The sequence below is a fragment of the Balaenoptera acutorostrata genome, chromosome 5 (genome assembly GCF_949987535.1).
Source record: "Balaenoptera acutorostrata chromosome 5, mBalAcu1.1, whole genome shotgun sequence".
In the NCBI taxonomy this organism is placed as follows: domain Eukaryota; kingdom Metazoa; phylum Chordata; class Mammalia; order Artiodactyla; family Balaenopteridae; genus Balaenoptera; species Balaenoptera acutorostrata.
Window position 1 is genome coordinate 71,490,709 of NC_080068.1, and position 27,218 is coordinate 71,517,926.

The 27,218-nt window shown below is 40.0% G+C and overlaps 1 protein-coding gene and 1 long non-coding RNA gene across 4 annotated transcripts in view; one reads left to right on the forward strand and one right to left on the reverse strand.

The window, feature by feature from the left end:
• LOC103017094 (uncharacterized) overlaps positions 1 to 25,165 on the reverse strand; it is a 50,496-nt gene extending 25,331 nt beyond the window's left edge. Inside the window, exons 1-3 of one of the 2 annotated variants that reach the window (XR_450880.2) lie at positions 24,822 to 25,165; positions 9,180 to 9,311; positions 2,759 to 3,196 (exon numbers count right to left, since the gene is read on the reverse strand). This is a non-coding gene — a long non-coding RNA (uncharacterized LOC103017094). Of the gene's footprint in view, positions 1 to 2,758; positions 3,197 to 9,179; positions 9,312 to 24,821 lie in introns of those variants that run through there. The other variant, XR_009008411.1, reaches the window with a different exon arrangement.
• Positions 25,166 to 25,247: 82 nt separating this feature from the next.
• The window catches only part of TEC (tec protein tyrosine kinase), a 143,917-nt gene continuing 141,946 nt past the window's right edge, over positions 25,248 to 27,218 (forward strand). The window contains exon 1 of one of the 2 annotated variants that reach the window (XM_057547443.1): positions 25,248 to 25,345. The gene's annotated coding sequence lies outside the window, so the exon portion shown is untranslated. Of the gene's footprint in view, positions 25,346 to 25,614; positions 25,823 to 27,218 lie in introns of those variants that run through there. The other variant, XM_007180765.2, reaches the window with a different exon arrangement.

The window sequence follows — 27,218 nt, forward strand, 5'->3', positions numbered from 1 at the left end:
TGGTACTCAAAAATACCAGGACTATAAAAGATAAGGAAAGTCTGAGAAACTGTCCTGATTTCGATAGGGATGCTGTAGTTTTTGTCGAACAGTGCCCCTTGTTTATAAGGCCAATGGGACATCATGTCTTCAACTTACTCTTAAATGGTTTAGAAAATTATACATAATTGATATCTCATATATTTATACATGTGAGATAATGAGAAGGGGAGGGAAAGAGAGAGAGAGAGAGAAAAGGCAAGAGAATGGTGAAATATTAATAAGAGGGAATCTAGGTCTTGGGTGAAGGGTGTATAGAATTTCTTTGTACCATATCCTATAACTCTGATCTCAAACTAAAAAAATGGGAATGAAGCTATTGAATATCGAAAAACATATTTTTCAGAAAAAATATCCTTGACACAGTATTAGAGACAGATATTGCTAAGGAACTGAACAAAATAAGTGGCTTGGGGAAACAGCAAGCTTCAGAGATGTGTCCCCAGTGCTAACATGGTGTGACAGGCAGAAAGCAGATATGGCTGTCTGGGTCCAGATTACAACTTCTCTAGTTCTGGTGCCTAGTCCCTTCCTCCAATGATGATGCGGAGTAATTACAGAAATGTAGCAACCTAATAGAAGACAATACAACAAACTACTCAAAAGCCAATAGGCACCATCTAGTGGCAAGAAGGTGATTTTCCCCACAGTTTAAGGATGGTCAATTTGCACGTCTACAAGCAGTGTGAGAGTTCCCGAAGGTTCACATCCTCACCAAGCTTGCTAAGGTCAGACTTGTCAAGTTTTATCATTTTGATAAGTATGGGATGTTATTTCCTATAAACTTGCAGTTAGATTTAGAGGCTTGGTTTAGATTTAGGTTTATTTACTTAGGCAAAGATACTTCATTCATAATGCTGTATACTTCCTATTGTATCACATCAAAAGGCACATAATGCTGATTGTCAATCAACAGGTTCAAAAGTGGTCAACCTGATTCATCAATACATATAATAATAAGGTCCCTCATCAACATTTCACCTAATGATTTTAGCAACCATTGATAATCCCCTATGCTTCACTTACTCATCCCTAACCCCTTCCTCCCCTAGAACTTCCGGCAACCACTGATCTTTTACTGTCTCCATAGTTTTGCCTTCTCTAGAATGTCATATTAGAATCATACAGTATGTAGTCATTTCATATTTGCTTCTTTCACTTAGCAATATGCATTTAAAGTTCCTCCATGTCTTTTTGTGGCTTGACAGCTCATTTATTTTTATTGCTGAATAATATTCCATTGTTTGGTTGTACCACAGTTTATATATCCATTCAGCTACTGAGGGACCTCTTGGTTGCTTCCAAGTTTGGCAATTACGAATACACTGCTATAAACATCTGTGTTCAGGTTTTTCTGTGGATATTTAGGTAAATACCAAAGGATGTGATTGCTGGGTCATATGGTAAGAGTACGCTTAGTTTTGTAAGAAACTGCCAGACTGTTTTCCAAAGTGGCTGTACCATTTTGCATTCCTACTAGAAATGAATGAGTTTCTGTTGCACCACATCCTTCCCAGCATTTGGCGTTGTCAGTGTTTTGGATTTTAGCCATTGTAATATGTGTGTATTGGTATCTTGTTGTTTTAATTTGCAATTCTCTAATGACATACCATGTTGAGCATTTTTTCACATGCTTATTTGCCATACCTTGCTTCTGGTTTTTTCCTTCCACTATACGTAACCATTTTTATGGCTTTTGGTTTGTGCTTCTATTGTTACTTAAAAAACACACACACACACATATCTATAGTCTCCTTTCTTACACAGGAAGTAGCATACTGTGCATATTCCATAGCATTTGTTTTTTCTTTTTTCTCTCCCATAGCACTTTACAGAGCATCTTTTACAGCAGCATAGGACTCATCATATGGATGTACCACTGTTTCTTAAACTAGTCCCTTACTGATGAACATTTGAATGGTTTCTAATCTTTTACTATTACGAATAATACCACAATGAATCACCTTGTACATACATCATTTCATATTTCTGCCTATATATCTTTGAGATACAGTTTATAGAAAGGTGATTATAGTGTCCAAGGTTAAATGCATATGTAATTTTGCTAGATATTGCCAAATTCCCCTGATATTCCTGCATTCCGACCAGCAATGTATGGAAATGCCTGCTTCCCTGCAGATTTTCCAATAACATGTTTTGTCAAACTTAAGGATTTTTGCCAACGTGATGAAAAACTGTAATGCTCTACATTTTAGCTGTATGGTGGGTACAAAGAAGTTTGTTCTGTTCTTAATTACACATTTTGATGCATCTAAGATATTTTATAAAACAAGCTAACATAAGGAATTGCTTTTAAAGAAGATAGGTTTTCCATTTCAGTCTTAGAAGAAATATACCACTTTTATTGATAATCTAACTGTTGATTAAAGAACTAGAGGGAATTCCCTGCTGGTCCAGTGGTTAGGCCTCCATGCTTCTACTGCAGGGGCAAAGGTCTGATCCCTGGTTGGGGAACTAAGATCTTGCAAGCCGTGTGGTCCGGCCAAAAAGAAAAAAAAAAAAAAAAAAAAAAAATTGGAACAATAGCTGCTAGAACTGGAAAGAATTTCAGAGATAAGAAAGTCTTATCATTTAACAAATTAAAACTCTTGGGCTCAGAGAAGCCAGGTAATTAACTTCAAGTCACATGGTTAATGAAAAACGAGCTCACTTTTTAAAAAAATAAATTTATTTATTTATTTATTTTTGTCTGTGTGGGGTCTCCGTTGCTGCGGGCGGGCTTTCTCTATTTGCGGCGAGCAGGGGCTACTCTTCGTTGCGTTGCGCGGGGTTGCGCGGGCTTCCCGTTGCGGTGGCTTCTCTTGTTGCGGAGCATGGGCTCTGGCGCGTGGGCTCAGTAGTTGTGGCTCACAGGCTCTAGAGTGCAGGCTCAGTAGTTGTGGCGCATGGGCTTAGTTGCTCCGCGGCATGTGGGATCATCCCGGACCAGGGCTCGAACCTGTGTCCCCTGCGTTGGCAAGCAGATTCCCAGCCACTGCGCCACCAGGGAAGTGCCCAATATTAAGTCTTGAGTCACAGTACTGGATAGGAGTTGCCAGGATATTTCTCATAACATCCTGTTAGTTCCATGGATGACAGCTGGGGTTTTGTAACACCTGATGCCTAATGCTCTGCCATTTGGTAAGAAATTTCTCTCCTGGAAGGATTGAATGAGTAGCTATTTTTCATATCCATATGAAACACCTCACACCCAACTCCACCTTGCTGAATGTTTGGATGGTAGGATGTATATACAAAGCTGATGCAATACTTACTTTGCATCCACCAGGATGAAAAAGATGGTACACAGCTTCCTTTTTAATGACTGTGAGAACTAGAAAAGTTACTTTCCCCCCTAAGACTACCTAGCTGAATCAACCCAAGCTTTAAAATCCTTGGTGAATTTTCCTTATTATGAAATTTATTTTAAAGCAAAATTAAAGCACAACTTATTAGTCATTGCCAATACCAAAAATTATACAACAACTTCCACTGATTCTCCATAGATAGAAAGCTCATCTTCCAGAGAGGTGGGGCAGAGAGAAAATTGTTTCAAGTGATCACTTCCTTTTAATGCTTTCTTTTGTGTTTATATGTGAGGCTTTTTTCATTTTTTCACGATGATTTCTCTAGCCTGTATTAAGGACTGTTTTTTTTTTTCTTAAGCTATTGAATTTTTATTTCTTATTAAAAATCATTAAGTTCAGTAGAACTGTTAACAATGAGAGTTTTAAAAAAATAATAACTGGGGATTCCCTGGTGGTCCAGTGGTTAGGACTTGGCACTCTCACTGCCCTGCAAACAATTCCCCCTGGATCAAATGGTATAAAAAATTTTAGGGCTTTTGATATTTACTACAGAATTTCTCTTGGTAAAGCTTATATAATTTATACACTCAAAAGCATTTTAACCCCCCCCTTTTTTTTTTACTTTCTTACAGATAAGATTTTAAATTTGTTGGTCCTACTCTATGGATAATACATGTCGAGCTTGATAATATTTATCAATATCCAATGGAATGTTGATCCATTAGCATCCATTTAGTACAATGTTATCCATTAGAAATCTTACCATATACTAGCTAACTATTAATCTGAGAGCCATTTCTAGCATTAAAGATGAAAATTAAACTTAAAAACTTATCTGTGAATTGCTTCAAAATATATTCAGGAAAATACTTTTTCTTTTTTACAGACTACTGTATCATTGGAGAATGAGTAAGAGTCACAAGAAAGGTAGGTTTTGAACAGAACCATATCTTTATATCATAATATAAACATTTGGAAATTATTCCTAAAGTTGTATAGGCTGAAACTATAATAGAAATTTTTTAAAATTTAGATAAATTAATGGATAATTGAATGACTCAAAAGAGAGATTAAGTATACTATACATAATTATTTCACAGAGCAACACTTTTCTACAAACTAGATTCATTATAAATACTAGACTAATAATCTGATCCCAAATAGAATTATATTCTATTGTCCTTACATTCATTCATTCAACAAATATTGAGTGCCTATATGTGCCACTTAAAGATTTTTAGTCTTTTTTCTATAAACAGTCTTCCATTAGCAATTTCATATTCTACATAGCAAGAGTTTAGATTTCCATGATACCTAAATAAAAAATAATATAGAAGGACTTCCCGGGATTTCCCTGGTAGTCTAGTGGTTAAGACTCTGAGCTCCCAATGCAGGGGGCCGGGGTTCGATCCCTGGTCAGGGAACTACATCCCGCATGCTGCAACTAAGACCAGTGCAGGAAAAAAAAAAAAAAAAAAATATATATATATATATATATATACACAGAGAGAGAGAGAGAGAGAGAGAGAGAGAGAGAGAGAGAGAGAGAGGCTTCCCTGGTGGTCCAGTGTTTGAAACTCCACACTTCCACTGCAGGGGTCATGGGTTCGATCCCTGGTCGGGGAACTCATAAGATCCTGCATGCCATGTGGCCAAAAATAAATAAATAAATAAATAAAAATAATAAATAAATAAAATAATGTAGAGAGTATTAAATCTTTGATATTTATGGAGACAAATGTGATTGGTGAATGACCTTGTAGTCCTAGAAAGAGAATTGCTGGGACTCGGGTTTCCCTGTTTCTGAAGTGGGAGGTGCTGCATCTTTCCACTAAGTCTCCAGGTGCTAGGAGCCGCTTTCTCAGCACTGCTCAAGACTGCTGGCAATTAAGCTCAGACTGCCCAAGTGGTCCACTTATCCCCGTGACACTCATGCTCACATTGCCTAAAGAGGGGGCGGGTCCCTCTATTAGAGGATGGCCCCCACATTATACCCACTATGTCCTGGCTCAAGTACATCTCTCTTTAGAATGTGTAAAGAGGGGGAACACATCCACCTGCTGCCCCTTCTACCTGGAGTTCCTGCTGGCTCAAAGTGATACCGCTGATACTCACTGGAGCCCTTTGCATGGCAATATTTAAGTAAACATTGTGGGAATCTTGGATCTGGCAGGGTCCCACTGCCCCCTTCCAGCCTTCTCCTCAACTCTACCATGTCTTGGCGAAACTACTAGAGTCCCAGGCAGGACCATCAAGGCACGTTGCCTTCTCCTCTACGCCCCCTGAGCTTCCCTGAGAGCAGCTCCACTGCTTTTTGTTCCCTTACCCAACACACACAGGAGCTGGGATGTGAGGAGTTGAGGGGGGCCGACTAACTTCTAAACCCTACGGGTTCCTCTTCATTTCTTCCCCACCCTCCCCAGGTTTGAGGAGTGTTTCTATTTTGGATTTTGGTGATGGGGAAAGAACTGCCCTCTCTGCTGCATTTTCTTTCAAAACAATTTTTTTTTAATGACCTTACATGTGGACATTCCTTTTGAACTTAGAAAGCTAGGATTCAGTGTTTTTTTCTCACACCCAGAGCTGACCTCTGTCTTGACCCTACCCAGATGGTGCCCTCTTGTTTTGCAGCCCAAAGGGGAGAGATGGTCATAGGTTTGGGGAACAAAACACATGGACTAACACCTCATTGAATCATCCCATCACATAGCTCATGAATATTATGTTTTATGTGAAGAAAATTGTTATGTTGTAATATGTGAAAATAATAGGAAAAATGTAATTATACCTTGATTAAAGCAATATAAAATGAAAATGTCTGTATAGAAAATAAGACAGGGATGAGGAATACTAAATTGCTAATCTTGGTTACCTTTAGAGTGGAGGGATTATGAGTGAGATTTTATCTCTTTTCAAAATGCTTGTGATTACTTTCATAAGTAGGAAAAAAAATGAATTTACCAAAAGTAAAAGGGAAATGTCTCTTCATTGCTTACATGTACATTTCCTTGAGCAGATCTTGAATAATGAAGAAATAACCTACACTTATAGATAATGATCTCAGTCTCCTGTGGTAAGCCATTCTAGTGCTCTAATAACCTTCTTGGTCAGGAAGTTTTCCTTTTATCTGTCATTAAATATCTTCTGCTATATTATTATAATGCTTCTTATGTCTCTGGCTAAAGTTTTAGCTTGTTATTTAGCCAATGTTTACATTGTGGTTAATCACAAAGGAAAAGTATATTCATATATTATAAATAATAATATGTTAGCTAAACTAATAGTTGTTTATTGAAAGCATTATAAATTATATAAACCTCTATCATAATGTATCATAATATATAGGAATAAATATAAAGAGGGATAAAATAATTTGTCTTTATCTACCAGACTTCTTAGCATATGGGAGACTTCCAATAAATGATTATTAAATAAATTAAATTTTGTGATTTTAAAAATTATGATCATTTCTTAAGTATATAATGATTTGAAATATCTTGATTTTTGAAAGTCTTTGGAATTAAAATCCGGATCAAGGCTTTTAGATATTTATTTGAAAAATTGTCAACATCTACAATATGAGAGTTTTGCCTGGAGGGCCTCTAACTAGCCCTTTCACCCCCTATAAAGACAGGTAATTCTTTTTTTTTTTTTTTTTTGGCCTTAGTTCCCCAACCAGGGATTCCCTGGCAGTGAAAGTGCTAAGTCCTAACCACTGGACTGCCAGGGAATTCCCTCAAGGTATGTAATTCTATGACTTTACGATTCATTGGCCCACAAATGCCCAAAAATTCAAACCTAGTTATTTTTTATATTTAAATATTGTTTTATTTATTTTAAGAAACATTAAAAAAAAATAGAACTGGCATATTTAGGCCAGACCTGTATTGTCAATAGAAACAGAGTTGAGTGCTTCTCTAGTCTAGTGGATTCAGATAGCAGAGCTGTGTGACTAAACAATCCTCCCTCAAGATGACAGAAGGTAGGCTATTTTTACATGTAGTGAGGATAGTTTTTTTAAAATGGCTCTATGATTTATACAGTCTTTTTCACACTCCATGTTGACTATGCACATGGCCTAAAATAAAATAGTATTAAGAGTACGGTAGAAACACTACAGAGACAGCTCATTGACAATCAACAGCTTTGGAAGCTGTGATTATAAAATCACAGAAATTGCCTGGAGAAAGGGGGAAAAGTTAAACCCCCTAACTAAGGTGTTCTTCAGCCACTGGTACAGAATTTTGTAGAGTTTCAGTAATGGCCCAAAGGAGTAGCAATTCAGACGGGATAATCAATCCCTAGTCTGGAGGTCCCTGAAACGTTTCTGAGGACATTGTAGGCAGTTTTAGGATTAACCAAGGAATTTCACTCAGTATAAGCTGACTAGGGATCCCTTAATATCATGAACTCAGGCTGTGAAAACTCCAAGGGCAGTGTTTCCCAAAGTGTGATACCTGGGGTATTTAAGGCAATGACATTTTCCCTGCCCACCCCTCTGTGAACGTACTACCACAGTATGCTCTGGACCCATGCTGTCCAATATGGGGCCATCAGGCCCAAACAGCCATTGAATACTTGGAAGTGGCTAATCCAAATTAAAATGTGATGTGAAATACACACCCAATTTTGAAAGCGTAGTAGGAAAAAAAAGAATGTAAAATGTCTGACTAATAATATTTTGCATGGATCACATGTTGAAAAGATATTTTGGATAAACTGGGTTAAGTGAAACGTACTCTTAATATTAATTTTGCCTGTCTCTTTTTACTTTTTTCCATGTGGTTATTAGAACATTTTTGATAACACATGTGGTCTGCATTTGTGGCACACGTTATATTTTGGCTGGACGGTGCTGCTCCGTACAGACACCACTGGGAAGAGCTCCTGTCCAACCCCAGCACTCTGCTCCCACAGCCTGCTGGGAGCTACACCTGGGGCCACCAGAGAAAGCTCTGCCTCAGGCGAGGAGGAGGATTTATCTGATGACCAACAGCAGGGGGCTGTGTGGGAAGCTCCGTGCTGGGTGCTGGGGCCGAGTCTGGGGTTGGAGGCGGATGAGGTAGAGGGAGGAAATAGATCTTTGCACTTTCGGTTTCCTGAAGTTTCCTTATTAAGTAGATTTATGTAAGCACTTTCGGTTTCCTGAAGTTTCCTTATTAAGTAGATTTATGTAAGCAGGGGGGCAAAAAAAGCGAGGGAGTTAACAAACATATTAGTACAGGTAAGTCTTTAGATATGTAAATATGGCAACTGAAGTTTGTTTTATACATCAAGGTGACTGTTTACTTAAGATTCTTTGACTAAAACCATTGATATATGTATATTAGAGTATGATTTTCTGGGTTTTATTGTGAATCATTAACTTTTCTGTTTCATACTAAGTACAGGGTTCATTTTCTCCATTACATCAGGAGACAGCTTTTCATTCAAGGAAGGAGAGAAGCTAACTTCTCTGCCCCACACGGTTTCTTCTCTATCTACACCCGCAGCAGTCACCCTCTCTGTCTACGTTACTACTGACACTTAATCAAAGTGCCTACAGTTGGGACCTGTGAGAGGTGTTGGTAATATGCTAAGCTGTCCTTTTGAATGTTTCTATCAGCCCCTGAAGACTAGAGTTGCATTAGTATGGAAGGACATTCAGGAAATTTCTGTTTAAATAGGATACAGGAGGGCTACTAAAGACATTTTTTTTTTCTGTTAAAGTTAAAAATGCAGGAAATTATAAAGAACAGAAAAACAGTCTGAGAATGAAGGCAATTTTGCAAACAGAAATGAGTTCATTAACTATCTTCTTCTACATAGAAATTTATTTATTTATTCACCTACTTGGTAATTTGATGAGAGTCTCCCAGCTAGGTGCAAGGCGAAGGTATGAACAGTGGGTCCTAGTTTCATGAAATCTTCCAGGCAGTTAAGAAGAAATTTCACAGAGGACAATCTCTAGTACAGATCTGAAAACTTCAAAATGGAGAAACTCAAAATTAGCAAAGAGGGGAAGAAATTCCTTTTTAAAAAGAGAAAGATGTTAATTTTTACCTCTTGAAAAAGACCAAGAGTGCTGCCATCGGTTCTAGCAGACTCCTTAACAGCAATATGTCTTGTAGGCCAAATTTTCTACTGGGTTTTGATCCCACCATTGTTTAGAAGCCAAGAATTAAGTTGAACTAAAGAAGCCTAGCTTGTTTTTGGTCTTCATATTGTGTTATCAGTGTTATGAAATAACATGCAATATTAGAAAAACAAGCACAGGAAAAGGGAGTTCTTTATAACTTCTTTATTTCTTTTGTATTTAAATTATTCCTCGGGGAAAAGAGAACAGAAGAGGCAAAAGTGTTTCTTCCATTTTATAAATACATGTAGTACATAATCTCCTTAATTTGGAATTGATTTGGCTGAGCACCTCTGGGTGGGTACCGACAGAAGATGATGTGGAACATGCCTTGATCTCAGTTTCTAACACTACCAGTTGCAGCTATTAATGAATTCTTAATACCAGGGTGTAAAACACATAGTCCTTATTTTTCTAAACCAAATGTCATCAGCGTTGACCCCTCATCTATTCACCTGGCAGGAAATCAAATCTCAGTTATTATTCAATCCCCTTTTCTCCCCCCCATGGAATCATACATGAATCACAGGCTTATACTGTCCGAGGAACTGTGGGAAGAGGCCCAAACTTAGTCCTTGGATAGCTGTTGACTTCACTTCCATTGTTTCTTCTGTAGGTGCTGATCACTGATACTCTGGTGGGCTCAAGACTGTGGTGAATGAAGTAGACCTTTGCTTAGTGCATTCCTGAATTTACCTGGAGGTAAAGAGTGCAGTACATGAATGGGGCTCTGATAGCTGCCACTCCTAGAACCAGATCCTACTTTGAGTCTGGGGGCAGGTCCTGTCTTACCTTGGGTTCCCCCAAAAGCAGAGCTGTGATAAGCACTTCTACGTAGGCAGTATGGAGTGACCGCAGAAAACAAGAGTAATATAGTGGGGAGATTGAAGCAGAGAAGGAGGAAAAGCCAATATGAGGTGTGTTTTGGAGGTCAATGCTTTGGGCAACAGGGCTTTGATTTGGCTAAAACCTTCTGAGCAGCATGCTAAGTGCCTTCCAGAATTGTCTGCTCAAAGGACTGGAGGTGGAAAAATTCATATGTACATCAGATATTGTCCCCCAATTGTCGACGATTGCTGTATTAGTTTGCCTCAACTGCCATAAAAAAATCCCAGACTGGGTGGCTTAAACAACAGAAATTTATTTTCTCAGAGTTTTGGAGGCTGGAAGTCTAAGATCAAGGTGTGGGCAGGTCTGGTTTCTGCTGAGGTCCGTCTCCTTGGCTTGCACAAGGCTACCTTCTTGCTGTGTTCTCACCTGGCCTTTTCTCTCTGCACAGGTACTCCTGGTGTCTCTTCCTCTTCTTATATAGACACCAGTCCTATTGGATTAGGGCCAACCCTTATGACCTCATTTAACTTTAATTACCTCCTGAAAGGCCCTAACTCCAAACACAATCACATTGGGGATTAGGGCTTAAAACTATGAATTTGGCAAGGATTGGGATGGGTGGGGGGTTGGTAAAATTCAGTCCACAACAGTTGCCCTTGGAGGAGTTAACTGGACCACCAGAGTAGAGAACAAATTCATTAGTGCAAAGTTACTGGAAATTCAGACTTGGATGAATTCAGAGGTGAGGAAGAAAGAATACCATGTTGGGATTTCAGATGCTTCTGCTCTCACCTTTTCCCTTCTCAAGTCAAAAACTAGACCTTATCTCTCCATCTAAAACCAGCCAGGTTAATCCTTTTCAATGGACTGGAAACACAGCCAATCTTTACTTTCCTCCTGGGTGAGGCTATATATATATATATTTCTTTTTTTCTTTCTTTTAAGAAGTTCTTTTTTTAAAAAATAAATTTATTTACTTTATTTATTTTTGGCTGCGTTGGGTCTTCGTTGCTGCGCGCGGGCTTTCTCTAGTCGTGGAGAGCGGGGACTACTCTTTGTTGAGGTGCGCCGGCTTCTTGCAGTGGCTTCTCTGTTGAGGAGCACGGGCTCTAGGTGCGCGGGCTTTAGTAGCTGTGGCATGTGGGCTCAGTCTATGTGGCTCGAGGGCTCTAGAGTGCAGGCTCAGTAGTTGTGGCACATGGGCTTAGTTGCTCCACGGCATGTGGGATCTTCCCGGACCAGGGCTCGAATCCGTGTCCCCTGCATTGGCAGGCGGATTCTTAACCACTGCACCACCAGGGAAGACCCAAGGCTATATTTTTAAAGACAACATGCTGGGGACTTCCCTGATGGTCCAGTGGTAAAAACTCTGTGCTTCCACTGCAGGGGGCACAGGCTCAATCCCTGGCTGGGGAAATTCTGCATGCCCAGTAGTAGGACTGCTGGGTCATTTGGCAATTCGATTTTTAGTTTTTTAAGGAACCTCCATACTGTTCTCCATATTGGCTGTATCAATTTACATTCCCACCAACAGTGCAAGAGGGTTCCCTTTTCTCCAAACCCTCTACAAGCATTTGTTGTTTGTAGATTTTCTGATGATGCCCATTCTAACTGGTGCGAGGTGATACCTCATTGTAGTTTTGATTTGCATTTCTCTAATAATTAGTGATGCTGAGCAGCTTTTCATGTGCTTCTTGGCCATCTGTATGTCTTCTTTGGAAAAATGTCTATTTAGGTCTTCTGCCCATTTTTTGATTGGGTTATTTGTTTTTTTAATATTGAGCTGCATGAGATGTTTATATATTTTGGAGATTAATCCTTTGTCTGTTGATTCGTTTGCAAATATTTTCTCCCATTCTGAGGGTTGTCTTTTCGTCTTGTTTGTAGTTTCCTTTGCTTTGCAAAAGCTTTTAAGTTTCATTAGGTCCCATCTGTTTATTTTTGTTTTTATTTCCATTACTCTAGGAGGTGGATTAAAAAAGATCTTGCTGTGATTTATGTCAAAGAGTGCTCTTCCTATGTTTTCCTCTAAGATTTTTTAGGGTCTAGTCTTACACTTAGGTCTCTAATCTATTTTGAGTTTATTTTCGTTTATGGTGTTAGGGAGTGTTCTAATTTCATTCTTTTACACGTAGCTGTCCAGTTTTCCCAGCACCACTTATTGAAGAGACTGTCTTTTCTCCACCGTATATCCTTGCCTCCTTTGTCATAGATTAGTTGACCATAGGTGTGTGGGTTAACTTTTGGGCTTTCTATCCGGTTCTATTGATCTATATGTCTGTTTTTGTGCCAGTACAATATTGTCTTGATTACTGTAGCTTTGTAGTGTAGTCTGAAGTCAGGGAGTCTGATTCCTCCAGCTCCGTTTTTTTCCCTCAAGACTGCTTTGGCTATTCGGGGTCTTTTGTGTCTCCATACAAATTTTAAGATTTTTTTGCTCTAGTTCTGTAAAACATGCCGTTGGTAATTCGATAGGGATTGCATTGAATCTGTAGATTGCTTTGAGTAGTGTAGTCATTTTCACAATGCTGATTCTTCCAATCCAAGAACATGGTATATCTCTCCATCTGTTGGTATCATCTTTAATTTCTTTCATCAGTGTCTTATAGTTTTCTGCATACATGTCTTTTGTCTCCTTAGGTAGGTTTATTCCTAGGTATTTTATTCTTTTTGTTGCAATGCTAAATGGGAGCGTTTTCCTTAATTTCTCTTTCAGATTTTTCATCGTTAGTGTATAGGAATGCAAGAGATTTCTGTGCATTAATTTTGTATCCTGAAACTTTACCAAATTCATTGATTAGCTCTAGTAGTTTTCTGGCAGCATCTTTAGGATTCTCTATGTATAGTATCATGTCATCTGCAAACAGTGACAGCTTTACTTCTTCTTTTCTGATTTGGTTTCCTTTTATTTCTTTTTCTTCTCTGATTGCTGTGGCTAGGACTTCCAAAACTATATTGAATAATAGTGGAGAGAGTGGACATCCTTCTCTTATTCCTGATTTTAGAGGAATTGCTTTAATTTTCAGCATTGAGAATGATGTTTGCTGTGGGTTTGTCCTATATGGCCTTTATTATGTTGAGGTAGGTTCCCTCTATGCCCACTTTCTGGAGAGTTTTTATCATAAATGGGTGTTGAATTTTGTCAAAAGCTTTTTCTGCATCTCTTGAGATGATCATATGGTTTTTATTCTTCAATTTGTTAATATGGTGTATCACATGGATTGATTTGCGTATATTGAAGAATCCTTGCAGCCCTGGGACAAACCCACTTGATCATGGTGTATGATCTTTTTAATGTGTTGTTGGATTCTATTTCTAGTATTTTGTTGAGGATTTTTGCATCCATATTCATCAGTGATACTGGTCTGTAATTTTCTTTTTTTGTAGTATCTTTGTCTGGTTTGGGTATCAGGGTGATGGTGGCCTCACAGAATGAGTTTGGGAGTGTTCCTTCCTCTGCAATTTTTTGGAAGAGTTTGAGAAGTATGGGTGTTAGCTCTTCTCTAAATGTTTGATAGAATTCACCTGTGAAGCCATCTGATCCTGGACTTTTGTTTGTTGGAAGATTTTTAATCACAGTTTCAATTTCATTACTTGCGATTGGTCTGTTCATAGTTCTGTTTCTTCCTGGTTCAGTCTTGGAAGGTTACAACTTTCTAAGAACTTGTCCATTTCTTCCAGGTTGTCCACTTTATAGGCATAGAGTTGCTGGTAGTAGTCTCTTAGGATGCTTTGTATTTCTGCGGTGTCTGTTGTAACTTCTCCTTTTTCATTTCTAATTTTATTGATTTGAGTCATCTCCCTCTTTTTCTTGATGAGTCTGGCTAAAGCTTTATCAATTTTGTTTATCTTCTCAAAGAACCAGGTTTTAGTTGTATTGATCTTTGCTATTGTTTTCTTTGTTTCTATTTCATTTATTTCTGCTCTGATCTTTATGATTTCTTTCCTTCTACTAACTTTGGGTGCTGTTTATTCTTCCTCTACTTCCCTTAGGTGTAAGGTTAGATTGTTTAGCTGAGATTTTTCTTGTTTCTTGAGGTAGGCTTGTATATCTATAAACTTCCCTCTTAGAACTGCTTTTGCTGCATCCCATAGGTTTTGGATCGTCATGTTTTCGTTGTCATTTGTCTCTACGTATTTTTTGATTTCCTCTTTGATTTCTTCAGTGATCTCTTGGTTATTTAGTAACGTATTGTTTAGCCTCCATGTGTTTGTGTTATGTATTTTCCCCCTGTAGTTGATTTCTAATCTCATAGCATTGTGGTCAGAAAAGATGCTTGATATGATTTCAATTTTCTTAAATTTTCTGAGGCTTGATTTGTGACCCAAGATGTGGTCTATCCTGGAGAATGTTCCGTTCACACTTGAGAAGAAAGTGTAATCTGCTGTTTTTGGATGGAATGTCTTATAAATATCAATTAAATCTATCTGTTCTATTGTGTCATTTAAAGCTTGTGTTTCCTTATTAATTTTCTGTCTGGATGATCTGTCCATTGGTGTAAGTGAGGTGTTAAAGTCCCCCACTATAATTGTTATTGTCAATTTCCTCTTTTATAGCTGTTAGCAGTTGTGTTATGTATTGAGGTGCTCCTATGTTGGGTGCATATATATTTATAATTGCTATATCTTCTTCTTGGATCGATCCCTTGATCATTATGTAGTGTCCTTCCTTGTCTCTTGTAACATTCTTTATTTTAAAGTCTATTTTATCTGTTATGAGGATTGCTATTCCAGCTTTCTTTTGATTTCCATTTGCATGGAATATCTTTTTCCATCCCCTCATTTTTAGTCTGTATGTGTCCCTAGGTCTGAAGTGGGTCTCTTGTAGACAGCATATATATGGGTCTTGTTTTTGTATCCATTCAGCGAGCCTGTGTCTTTTGGTTGCAGCATTTAATCCATTCATGTTTAAGGTAATTATCGATATGTATGTTCCTATCACCATTTACTTAACTGTTATGGGTTTGTTTTTGTAGGTACTTTTCTTCTCTTGTGTTTCCCACTTAGAGAAGTTCCTTTAGCATTTGTTGTAGAGCTGGTTTGGTGGTGCTGAATTCTCTTAACGTTTGCTTGTCTGTAAGCTTCTGATTTCTCCGTCAAATCTGAATGAGATCCTTGCTGTGTGGAGTAATCTTGGTTGTTGGTTCTTCCCTTTTATCACTTTAAATATATCATGCCACTCCCTTCTGGCTTGTAGAGTTTCTGCTGAGAGATCAGCTCTTAACCTTATGGGAGTTCCCTTGTATGTTATTTTTCATTTTTCCCTTGTTGCTTTCAATAATTTTTCTTTGTCTTTAATTTTTGTTAATTTGATTACTATATGTCTTAGCGTGATTCTCCTTGGGTTTATCCTGCCTGGGACTCTCTGCACTTCCTGGACTTGGGTGGCTATTTCCTTTCCCATGTTAGGGATGTTTTCGACTATAATCTCTTCAAATATTTTCTCAGGTGCTTTCTCTCTCTCTTCTCCTTCTGGGACCCCTATAATGTGAATGTTGTTGTGTTTAATGCAGTCCCAGAGGTCTCTTAGGCTGTCTTCATTTCTTTTCATTCTTTTTTCTTTATTCTCTTCTGTGGCAGTGAATACCACCATTCTGTCTTCCAGGTCATTTATCCGTTCTTCTGCCTCAGTTATTCTGCTATTGATTCCTTCTAGTGTATTTTTCATTTCAGTTATTGTATTGTTCATCTCTGTTTGTTCTTTAATTCTTCTAGGTCTTTGTTAAACATTTCTTGCATCTTCTCGATCTTTGCCTTCATTCTTTTTCCAAGGTCCTGGATCATCCTCACTATCATTATTCTGAATTCTTTTTCTGGAAGATTGCCTATCTCCACTTCATTTAGTTGTTTTTCTGGGGTTTTATCTTGTTCCTTCATCTGGTACATAGCCCTCTGCTTTTTCATCTTGTCCATCTTTCTGTGAATGTGGTTTTTGTTACACAGGCTGCAGGATTGTAGTTCTTCTTATTTCTGCTGTCTGCTCTCTGGTGGTTGAGGCTATCTAAGAGGTTTGTGCAAGCTTCCTGATGGGAGAGACTGGTGGTAGGTAGAGCTGGGTGTTGCTCTGGTGGGCAGAGCTCAGTAAAACCTTAATCCGCTTGTCTGTTGATGGGTGGGGCTGGGTTCCCTCCCTGTTGGTTGTTTGGCCTGAGGTGATCAAACATTGGAGCCTACCTAGGCTCTTTGGTGGGGCTAATGGCAGACTCTGGGAGGGCTCACGCCAAGGAGTACTTCCCAGAACTTCTGCTGCCAGTGTCCTTGTCCCCACGGTGAGCCACAGCCACCCCCCGCCACTGCAGGAGACCCTCTGACACTAGCAGGTAGGTCTGGCTCCGTATCCTATGGGGTCACTGCTCCTTCCCCTGGGTCGTGATGCACACACTACTTTGTGTGTGCCCTCCAAAAGTGAAGTCTCTGTTTCCCCCAGTCCTGTTGAAGCCCTGCAATCAAATCCTGCTAGCCTTCAAAGTCTGATTCTCTAGGAATTCCTCCTCCCATTGCCAGACCCCCAGGTTGGGAAGCCTGACGTGGGGCTCAGAACCTTCACTCCAGTGGGTGGACTTCTGTGGTATGTGTTATCCAGTTTGTGAGTCACCCACCCAGCAGTTATAGGATTTGATTTTATTGTGATTGCTCCCCTCCTACCATCTCACTGTGGCTTCTCCTTTGTCTTTGGATGTGGGGTATCTTTTTTGGTGAGTTCCAGTGTCTTCCTGTCAATGATTGTTCAGCAGTTAGACGTGATTCCAGTGCTCTCGCAAGAGGGAGTGAGCGCACGTCCTTCTACTCCGCCATCTTGAACCAATCTCCGATCAATGTAGTCTTAATAATTTTTTTCTCCATGACTTTTTCATTTTGCAGGCACAAGGTAATGTTTTATGTTTTTTGTTCTTTTTGGCCATGCTGCGCAGCTTGACGCACAGGTAATGTTGTATGCCAGGGTCTAAAAACTTTAACGTCTACAGGACCTGGTGGGTAACATCAATGGATGAAGTGAACTGGGAATAATAAAATAGACTCCACTGAAGACAGAGTAGTGGACACTTTGACAAATGTATAACAATGCCCTGCCTAGAGGGGCAGCAGCTACTGATCCTCAGGCAACTGTTGCAGAGTAGGGACGTTGATACAGATTTATAAAGCTGAGAAGCCTGAGTATGTGGAATTGACTGGTTATCAGCACTGAAGTTAAGATTGTAGGCTCTGGAGCCAGGCCTCCTGAATTTGAATCATAGTGCTACCAATTAACTACGTAACCTTAGGCAAGTTACTTATCTGTTCTCTGATCCTCAGACTGTACCTGTATCATAGGGTTGTCGGGAGGATTAAAAGAATCATGTGCTTAGATTTCATATTTAGCATTAAGTATTCAAAAATTGGGGGCTATTGTCATTATCAGCTATTAATTAAAATTTTAATTAAACTTTCAATTTTGAGATAATTATAGATTCAAATGCAAGTGGAAGAAAAAAATACAGAGAGCTCTCATATTTCCTAGTTTCTCCCAAAGGTAACATCTTGCAAAATTATAGTACAGTATCACAGCTAGGATACTGATATTGACACGGTCAAGACACACATTTCCATCTCCATAAGGCTCCCTCACATTGCCCTCTTACAGCTGTATCCACTTTGTTCTGCCACCACTCCCTTATGAACACCCAGTAACCACTAATCTGTTCTGTTTCTATAATTTTATTTCTAGAATGTTATATTAATGGAATCATATGGTATGTAACCATTTTTATTGGCTTTTTTTCACTTAGCATAATTTGCTGGAGATTTGTCCAGCCATTGAATCAACAGTTTATTTTTTGTTGCTGAGTAGTATTCCTTAGTATGATACACTACAGTTTGTTTAACTATTGACCTGTTGAAGGACATATGGGTTTTCCCACGTTTTGAATATTATGAAGAAAGCTACTATAAACTTTGGGGACAGATTTTTGTGTGAACTTAAGTTTTCATTTCTCTGGCACAAATGCCTAAGTGCAATTTCTGGGTCATATGATAGTTACATGTTTAGTTTTTTTAAGCAAGTGCGCAACTATTTTCCTGAGTAGCTGTACCATTTTACATTCCCACCAGCAATGTAAGAGTGGTCAAATTTCTCCGCATTCTCATCTACATTTGATGTAGCTGTTTTATTTTAGTCATTCTGATATCTCATTGTGATCTAAATTTGCATTTATCAAATATTTAATAATCTTGAAGATTTTTTCATGAGCTTATTTTCAATCTGTATATGCTCTTTGGTGAAATGTCTTTTTATGTCTCTTGCCCATTTTCTAATTGCATTGTTTATTTACTGTTATGAGAGCTATTTATATAGAGTAAATACTAGTCTCTGTTAGATATTCAGTTTGCAGATATTTATTTCCAGTCTGTAACTTGTCTTTTCATCCTCTTAACAGGGTCTTTCAGAAAGAAAAAAGTTTTATTTAATTGAGATATATATTCATATAACATAAAATTCTCCATTGTAAAGTGCATACTTCAGTGATTTTTTTAAAATTATATTCACTATGTTGTGTAACCATCATTACTACCTAATTCCACAACATTTCCATCCCCTCCAAAAGAAACCCTGTACATATTAGCCATTAGTCCTAAATTTCCTCCCCATCTCCAACCTTTGGCAACCTGTAATCTACATTTCTATCTCTATGGATTTTCCTATGTTGGACATTTCATATAAATGAAATGAATACAACATGTAGCCTTTTGTGTCTGGCTTCTTTCACTTAGTGTAATGTTTTCAAGGTTCATCCATGTTGTAGCATGTATCAGTAATTCATTCCTTTTAACAGTATAGTATTCCCTTGTATGGATATAATATATTTTGTTTATCCGTTCATCAGCTAAAGGACATTTGGGTGGTTTCCACTTTATAGCTATTCAAATAATGGTGCTATGAACATTTGTGGACAAGTATTTGTTTTAGTACCTGTTCTCAGTTCTTTTGGGTATACACCTAGAAGTGGAATTGCTGGGTCATACAGTAATTCTATGTTTAACTTTTGAGGAACTGCAAAATATTTTCCACAGTGCAAAAGTTCTTGTTTTTCTTTTTTAAAATATCAAACCAGTCTTGCATTCCTGGAATAAACTTCACTTGATCATAGTGTATAATTCTTTTTATGTATTACTAAATTCTTCTTCTTTTTTTTTTTTTTGGCTCATGGGATCTTAGTTCCCCAACCAGGAATGGAACCTGGGCCCCAGCAGGGAAAGCACCGAGTCCTAACCACTGGACTGCCAGGGAATTCCCAATGAGTACTATTTAAGGAATTGGTCTATCTCATCTGAATTGTCAAATTTTTGTGTGCAGAGTTGTTTGTAGTATTCCTTTATTACCTTTTTGATGTCTGAATGGTCTTTAATTACAGTCCCCTGTTCATTCCCGATACTGGTAACTTGGGTTTTCTCTCTTTTTTTCTTTGACAGGCTTGCTAGGTGTTTGACAATTTTACTCATCTTTTCAAAGAACCAGATCTTTCATTGATTTTCTCCATTGTTTTTCTGTTTTGAATTACATTGATTTCTGCTTTTATCTTTATTATTTCCTTCCTTCTGTTTGGATTTATATTGCTCTTCTTCTTTTTCTAGGTTCTTGGCAGTGGGAGCTTAGATTTTTGATTTGAGACTTTTCCTCTTTTCCAATGTGTGCATTTACTGCTATAAAATTTTCTCTCAACACTATTTGGCTGTGTGCACAAATTTTGATATGTTGTATTTTTGTTTTTATTCCATTCAGAATATTTTTTGTGTTCCCTTACAACTTCCTCTTTGATCTATGGATTATTTACAAGTAAGTTGTTTATTTTCCAGGGGTTTGGGACTTTTGCTGGAAATCTTTCTTACTGATTTCTGGTTTGATTTGATTGTGATCTGAGAACATACACTGTATGATTTCAATTATTTTAAATTTGTTCTGGTTTGTTTTACGGCCTAGGATATGATTATCTTGGTACATGCTCCATGAAGAGCTGAGGGATACTTTTTAGAGTTCTATTTCAGTTTATATAGGGTGTTTTTGTGTGTATCTTTTTTTATAGCTTTTTTAAGTGGTTGCTCTAGGTTTTACATTACGTCTACATAATTTCTACTGATGTCATCATTTTACCAGTTTGAGGGAAGCACAGAAAATTTAGCTCCCTTTCCATATCTTAATCTCCCCCATTTAAAGTTGTCCTAAATAGTGACTTATGATGAAAATCTCTTGTTTAAAATGTTTTTATACTTTACTCAATCCATTTTTAAATGACTGACTTTTCCACCAGAATGTAAGTTCCACCATAACAGGGAGCTTTTTTTTTTAAAAAACTAATTAATTAATTTATTTTTGACTGTGTTGGGTCTTCGTTTCTGTGCGAGGGCTTTCTCTAGTTGTGGCAAGCGGGGGCCACTCTTCATCGTGGTGCGCGGGCCTCTCACTATCGCAGCCTCTCTTGTTGTGGAGCACAGGCTCCAGACGCGCAGGCTCAGTAGTTGTGGCTCACGGGCCTAGTTGCTCCGCAGCATGTGGGATCTTCCCAGACCAGGGCTCAAACCTGTGTCCCCTGCATTAGCAGGCAGATTCTCAACCACTGTGCCACCAGGGAAGCCCTAACAGGGAGTTTTGTTGGGATTGTTCACCAATGTTTTCTCAGCTTCCTGCTAATGCAGTGATGGTCACATTTTCATAACTGCCACCGTTGCGAAGGAGGCAGCTTCAAAAGGTTCTGGGGATAGATCATTCTAGGTAGAAGAAACAGTAAGTAAAAGGCACCAGGCCAGAATATACTTTCAGTCATACTAATAATACTGAATATAACATTCTATGTGACATAGCTCATTTTATCTCAATCCTCATAAACTATAAATATGTTGATATGTTGGACCCATTTGAAACACTATTTGGATTCTAATCCAAAACATAAACTGGCCAAACCCAGATGGTTTCACTCAGTATTTTCTTCATCTTACCTTTTTATCTGTCTCTTCTAAGTATAATCTGGTTTTACTTCTGTGCCTTTTTTTCTGACTCTGTAATTTAATATGTTTTTACTCACTGTTAAATTAACATTAAAACATTATACAAGGAAGTTAAAAAAAAAAATGATCCACGATTCAAACGTTATTTTCCCTGGCAGCTTTGCATGGCTAAGGCTGCAAACTCTAGAGCCATACTACTTTATATTCACATCCTGGCCATGTGACTTTGGGTAAGTTACTTAGACCTCTGCCTCAGTTCTCTCATCTGTAAAATGAGAAGAAGAACTGCACGCAGTTTTCTATTAAAGCTATTGTACCTCACGCAGTTGTTGTGAGAATTAGGTGAATTAATCCAATGCACTTAAAACAGTCTGGCACATAGGAACCCCCTGAATAACTGTTCATAATTCTTATTTTCAACCCATCAATTTTCTTCCCACATAATTTGTATTTAGTTGTAATCATAGGATATGTAAAGCACTGTGTTCTACTTTTTTTCATTTAATGTTCATAAGTTTTCCTCCACATTTCTATTTATTAACATAGATACTATTTTTAATGACAGCCTGACATTCCATACCATGATATATTTTGCTTAAACATTTCTCTAGCATTGGACATTTAATTATTTTATTATTATGAGTCATGATCTTATACACATACTTTGTATATGATGCTATTTCTTTCTTTTGAATGATTTACCTAGCAACAATTCCCAGGAGTATAATTTTTGATTTTGTGTCCCATATTTAAAACTCTTTCCTTCCTCTATTTAGTTCCAAGGAAGCAACTACTTTCAGTACATCATGGAAGGAGAGGCAGACAAATCATACCACCACAACGAAGTAATCTTCATGTAGCAATAGACTCTCTGTACAAGACTGATACGGTCTGCATTATTAACATCACTGTTGTCATCACTCATTCATTCAACAGACAATTACTATTCACCTAGGATGTGCCTGTCTATAGGTAGGAAGAAAGTTACCAAAGGGAGCCAGAGATGTACAAAAAAGAGTGGGAGAAGCTCCAAATACAAAACACCACATTATTTACAAACTTTCCATGTTGATGCTGTGTGTCTTCTTAGGCACAACGTGGACTCTATTTCCAAGTTTAAAAGAAAAGGCATTTTCTTTCCTCAAGGAAGCAAAATTATGTCAACCTGACATTGCTCACCTAAACATACAAATTTTATAGAAACCGTGTGGATATTTGGTAAGAAGGGAGTCCCTGTCTTTAAGAAGTCATAAATGCCTTTTTTCTGTATCTCAATTTTATTAAAATAAAGAAGGTAGTAATAGTATTGTTTGAATCTTCTTCTTGGAGGAAGAGGGAGAAATCTTTTTAGGTCCACCATCACATTCCTTCTTTTGAAGAGGCTCAACCTGAAAGCTCGAGTTACATAAGCCTAACTTTGTATTCTGTTTTCTATCAAAGCTATTGTCCGTTTCACATAAGAAATAGTACATATTAAATTTTTTTTTAGCCTACCACATCCTGAGTTCAGTTTTACACCTTTTCATCCATGTAGCTGAAGCTCTCTTACAGTCTCTCTGACACTGTCTCTAACAGCACTCTGCTGAAAACCAATGCAAGTACTCTTTACTACATGCTCTGGGGATCATATACAGGCGTTAACCACCTACTTAACACTGTTTGGTAATATAAAGAATGCTTTCTTCAGGAAACAGTATGGGAAACCGATAAAGAGTTATGTTGATCTAGATGTTTTGTTTACAAATCAGTCTCTGGTTTTCTTGAGAACTAACAGTGACAATAAAGACATTCTCTTCTCTTTTAATTTTAAACTTTATGAAGGGCTTACATGAGGATCTGGATTTGCTTCCCTTTCAATCAACCTTTATAAACTTTGAGAACCTCATTTCCATTAAGTCAGAAATATGAGCCTCCACAGTTGCCTAGCTAGCCCAGGCAAAGTGAGTTGGAAACTAGTTCTTTTAATCACCACAGTATCAGTTAAAATCTTCAGACAGTGACTTTTACGCTTTTTGGATCAGACCATTTGATGAAAATTCTAAGTCCTCTCCATGATGCATATATATATATATGTGAGCATTTTTCTTGGGAGAAAGCCAACTTTATTACCATAATTATGTAACTATAACTTTTTCTCTACACACATGTTTTGCATCCTTTCAGAAGGTTCCTGACTTCTGCTCCCTCAAAGAACACCTGCCCTGGGGGAAATTATGTTAATTAGTCAACAGGAGGCAGAAGAGACTGGGGCTGGGAGGAGGCAAGATCACAAAAGAAAAATTTTACTAGATTCTTCCTGAGACAGCCCATCATCATCACCTGAGTGAAAGAGAATTTGGAATCAGAAAGCCTTGGTTCAACCCTGTGTGCTCTTCCCATCCTCCCCCTCCCCTCCCAACCCTTTTCCTAAGGAGTAGTATGACTTTAGGCAAATCATTAATCATTCGATTTTTTTTTTCCTGTAAAATGGAATCTTGTCAGACTTCTCAGGGTTATTGTATGATCAAAAGAGAGATAATATAGGAAGGCATGTTTTTAGGTCTCCAACAAGCATGAAGTAGAATGATGATTATTTCACGTGCCTTTCCCTTTGCTTCATCTTCAGGCTGACTGCCTGGCCTACCATTCAGTTCCCAGCTCCACTGCCACATCCTCAGAGAAGCCTCCAGGACAACTAGATCTGTGGCCTCCCCATCCCCATCACTCTCAACACCATCGCCTACTTGATTTTAGTCAGGACACTTCTCACATGTGTAATGGCTTCATTTTTTACTTGCTTATTGATGACTGATTGTCCTTCTCCCTGAACTAGACTAAAAGCTCCTTGAGGGCAGAGCCCAGGCCTTAACAGTTCATGGGACATGGTGGACACTCAAATTTTGTAAGTCAGGAGAGCAGTAGTTTAGAGCAGCGGTCCCCAACCTTTTTGGCACCAGGGACGGGTTTCACGGAAGACAGTTTTTCGGGGGGTGGAGGGTGGGCGTAGAGAGGTGGAGGGGTGGAGGGGTGGGGAGGGATGGTTCAGGCAGTAACGCGAGCCATGGGGGGAACGGTTCAGGCGGCAATGCCAGCCATGGTTCAGGCGGTGGGCGAAGGGGAGCGCCATTTGAAGCTTTGCTAGCTGGCCCGCCGCTCACCTTCTGCTGTGCAGCCCGGGTCCTAACAGCCACAGGCCGCTACTAGTCTGCAGCCGGGGCGGGAGGGTTGGGGACCCCTGGTTTAGAGCTCAAAATCAGGAGGCCGACTACGGGGATTTGAATTCTAGCTTTTATATTTATTAGTTGGGCGACACTAGGCAGGTTGTTTAACTTCTCTGTGCCTCACTTTCACCCTCCATAAAAATGGGGGATTCTGATAACATATACTTCACAGATATGTTAATACGGGTAACGTACTTGAAAGAGTGCCTGGGACACAGTAAGTTACCTAAGGGCAATTTTCTACCTTACAGCGAATGAAGAAAGTGTTACTACAGGACTAGGGAGGCCACGTGACCTGTAAGTGTATCAGATACGCCCTGCTGCTTCAGGTTTGGCAGTAAAAAAACTTACTCTTTTGGTAAAACTCGTTGCTTCGCTCCACCGCACCGCGTCACCCACCTGGTTCGCCACCATTTAGCGGAAGGGGAGGTGCGGTCCCTAATTGCGACAAGAGACCCCGGTCACCCACAGGTGGCACTGCTCGGGTTCTCCCGGGCTGGGGGTGTCCGTGACGTCGCGGGTCAGTTCTCTGGGGCGAGGGGGGAAGGAGGAGGCCCAGCACGGCGTCCAGGAACACCAGGGACGTTCCCGCGACTTCCCCGAAACTCCGACTGGGTCGGGGGAGCCGGGAGGCCCACCCGACCCACTCGGGCCTCCAGTCTCAGAACCGCAGCAGACCCGTGCGAACCTGTACCCGCCGGCCTCGGCGTGCGGGGGCGGAGCCATCGGGGGCCTGGCGATCGCTGGGCCGCGCGGGGCGGGACGAGTGGGGGCGGGGCCGGGACGCCAGGCTCCGGACGCCAGGCTCGGGACTCCGCGGCGCCGGCCGGCTTCAGCGTCTCCCGGACTCGGCGCAGCCGGCGCGCTCCAGCCAGGTAAGGGCGCTGCAGGCCGGCGGGGCGGCCCCGGGACTGCGCCACTCCGGGAGGGGACGGGTGGGGACGAGGATGCGCGCGGCGAGAGGAGGCTTCCACAAGCCCAGAGACGGACCCTCGTGGAACCAGGAAGGATTTTCTCTCCTCCGCGCCGCCGTGAGCGAGGGCGCGCCACGCCAGGTGATGACCCGTCCCCTGCGGACCACGAAGGGACAGGTGCGCGTCCTGGCGTAGCCACGCCTTCCGGCGGCCGCCGCTGCCTCTCCGCCTCCCGGGCTCCGGCGCCGGCCTCTCCCGAGGAGCACCCGTCCCTTTTCCTCTTGGGTCCCTGGACGCGGGCCGCCCCGCAGCAAGTTAAGCGTTGGGCTCACTTCCCAGCTTCCCCGCGGGGTTGATTCCTCCTCTCTGCTTGGGCGGCGGCGCAGTCTTGATGGAAAGTTGGCAGCATCGACAGAGACTTTCCACAGTTGCACGTGTGTGAGTGCCTCGCCCCACCAGCTTCACATTTTTAATCTGGGAAATTGTGTTTGAATCTTGATAACAGGGATTCGGTGAATACATGTGTTGGGAACTTGCCTCGGGGGTGTGCGCTTTCCCTTGGATCCTAAATTTCCTTTTGATTTGATTTTTTGGTTTTGTTTTCATGGAAGAATAACACGTTGCTGTGTATCAGGTTCGGAAACAATCTCATCTATTGCCATTCTTTGGAAACTGGAAGATTTGATTAGAAGGGTAGATCTCAATGTTAAGTTGGAACAACAGGATGACTGGTGGCTAAGTGGGTTTGAAGCTTATCCAAAATAAAGTGTTTTGAGCATATACCCTGTGTTTTTTCAGTGAGGGCCCATTTTTTCCTCTTAGGAAATTCTGAGAATTTACTTGCTTCTAGAAGATTCTCCCCTGAAGAGCTGGAGAGGAGAAAACAGCCCCAACAAACCAGTGGGTTTCCCAAATAAGTTTAGGATTTAGCAAATTGGTTTGTGATGCTGGTAGCTCAGCTGGCGAGAATCACATGTAGTATGGAGTGTCATGATTTATATGGAGAAAAGAAAAGTGTGTATAATATTCTCATTATGTATTTGAAAATATTTTTTTGGTTTAGGTACATTTTCATTGTTTAGGAAAAACTTATACTTTCCCAATACTCCAATTAATCTGTTCCATATATTCTCCTGTCAGCTCTAGACACTTACTGCATTGTGTTTATGTTAATGATCTGGATTCTTCCCTGAGGTTGTGTACATTTTGGTTTGTAGAACTGTATAGGGCAAGTGTTGCAAACACATGCGAATCAGTGCAGTGCTCTACCATACATAGGTCCTTGAGCTAGAATTTTCACACCTTTACAGATAGGAGAAAATATAGAATATTAATATATGCTTTAGCACTGTCAACCTGTTTATCTACTTATTCTGTATCAAGATAGTCATCTTGGGACTTCCCTGGTGGTGCAGTGGTTAAAATCCGCCTGCCAATGCAGGGGACACGGGTTCGAGCCTTGGTCTGGGAGGATCCCACGTGCCGTGGAGCAACCAAACCTGTGCGCCACAACTACTGAGCCTGCGCTCTAGAGCCCGTGAGCCACAACTACTGAACCCACGCGCTGCATCTACTGAAGCCCATGTGCCTAGAAGCCCGCGCACCGCAACAAAGAGTAGACCCCGCTCGCCGCAACTAGAGAAAGCCCGTGCGCAGCAACGAAGACCCAACACAGCCAAAAAAAAAAAAAAAGATAGTCATCTTGTTTTCTCAGCAGCTGGTTACTCAAGGGCAGGGGCTGTGTTTTATCAAGTCAGAGTGAAGCTCAGAGAATGGCCACCTTTGCTCCCTAAGTTGACCCTTGACAGCATGGCTGCCGGGGTTGTGGGTAGTG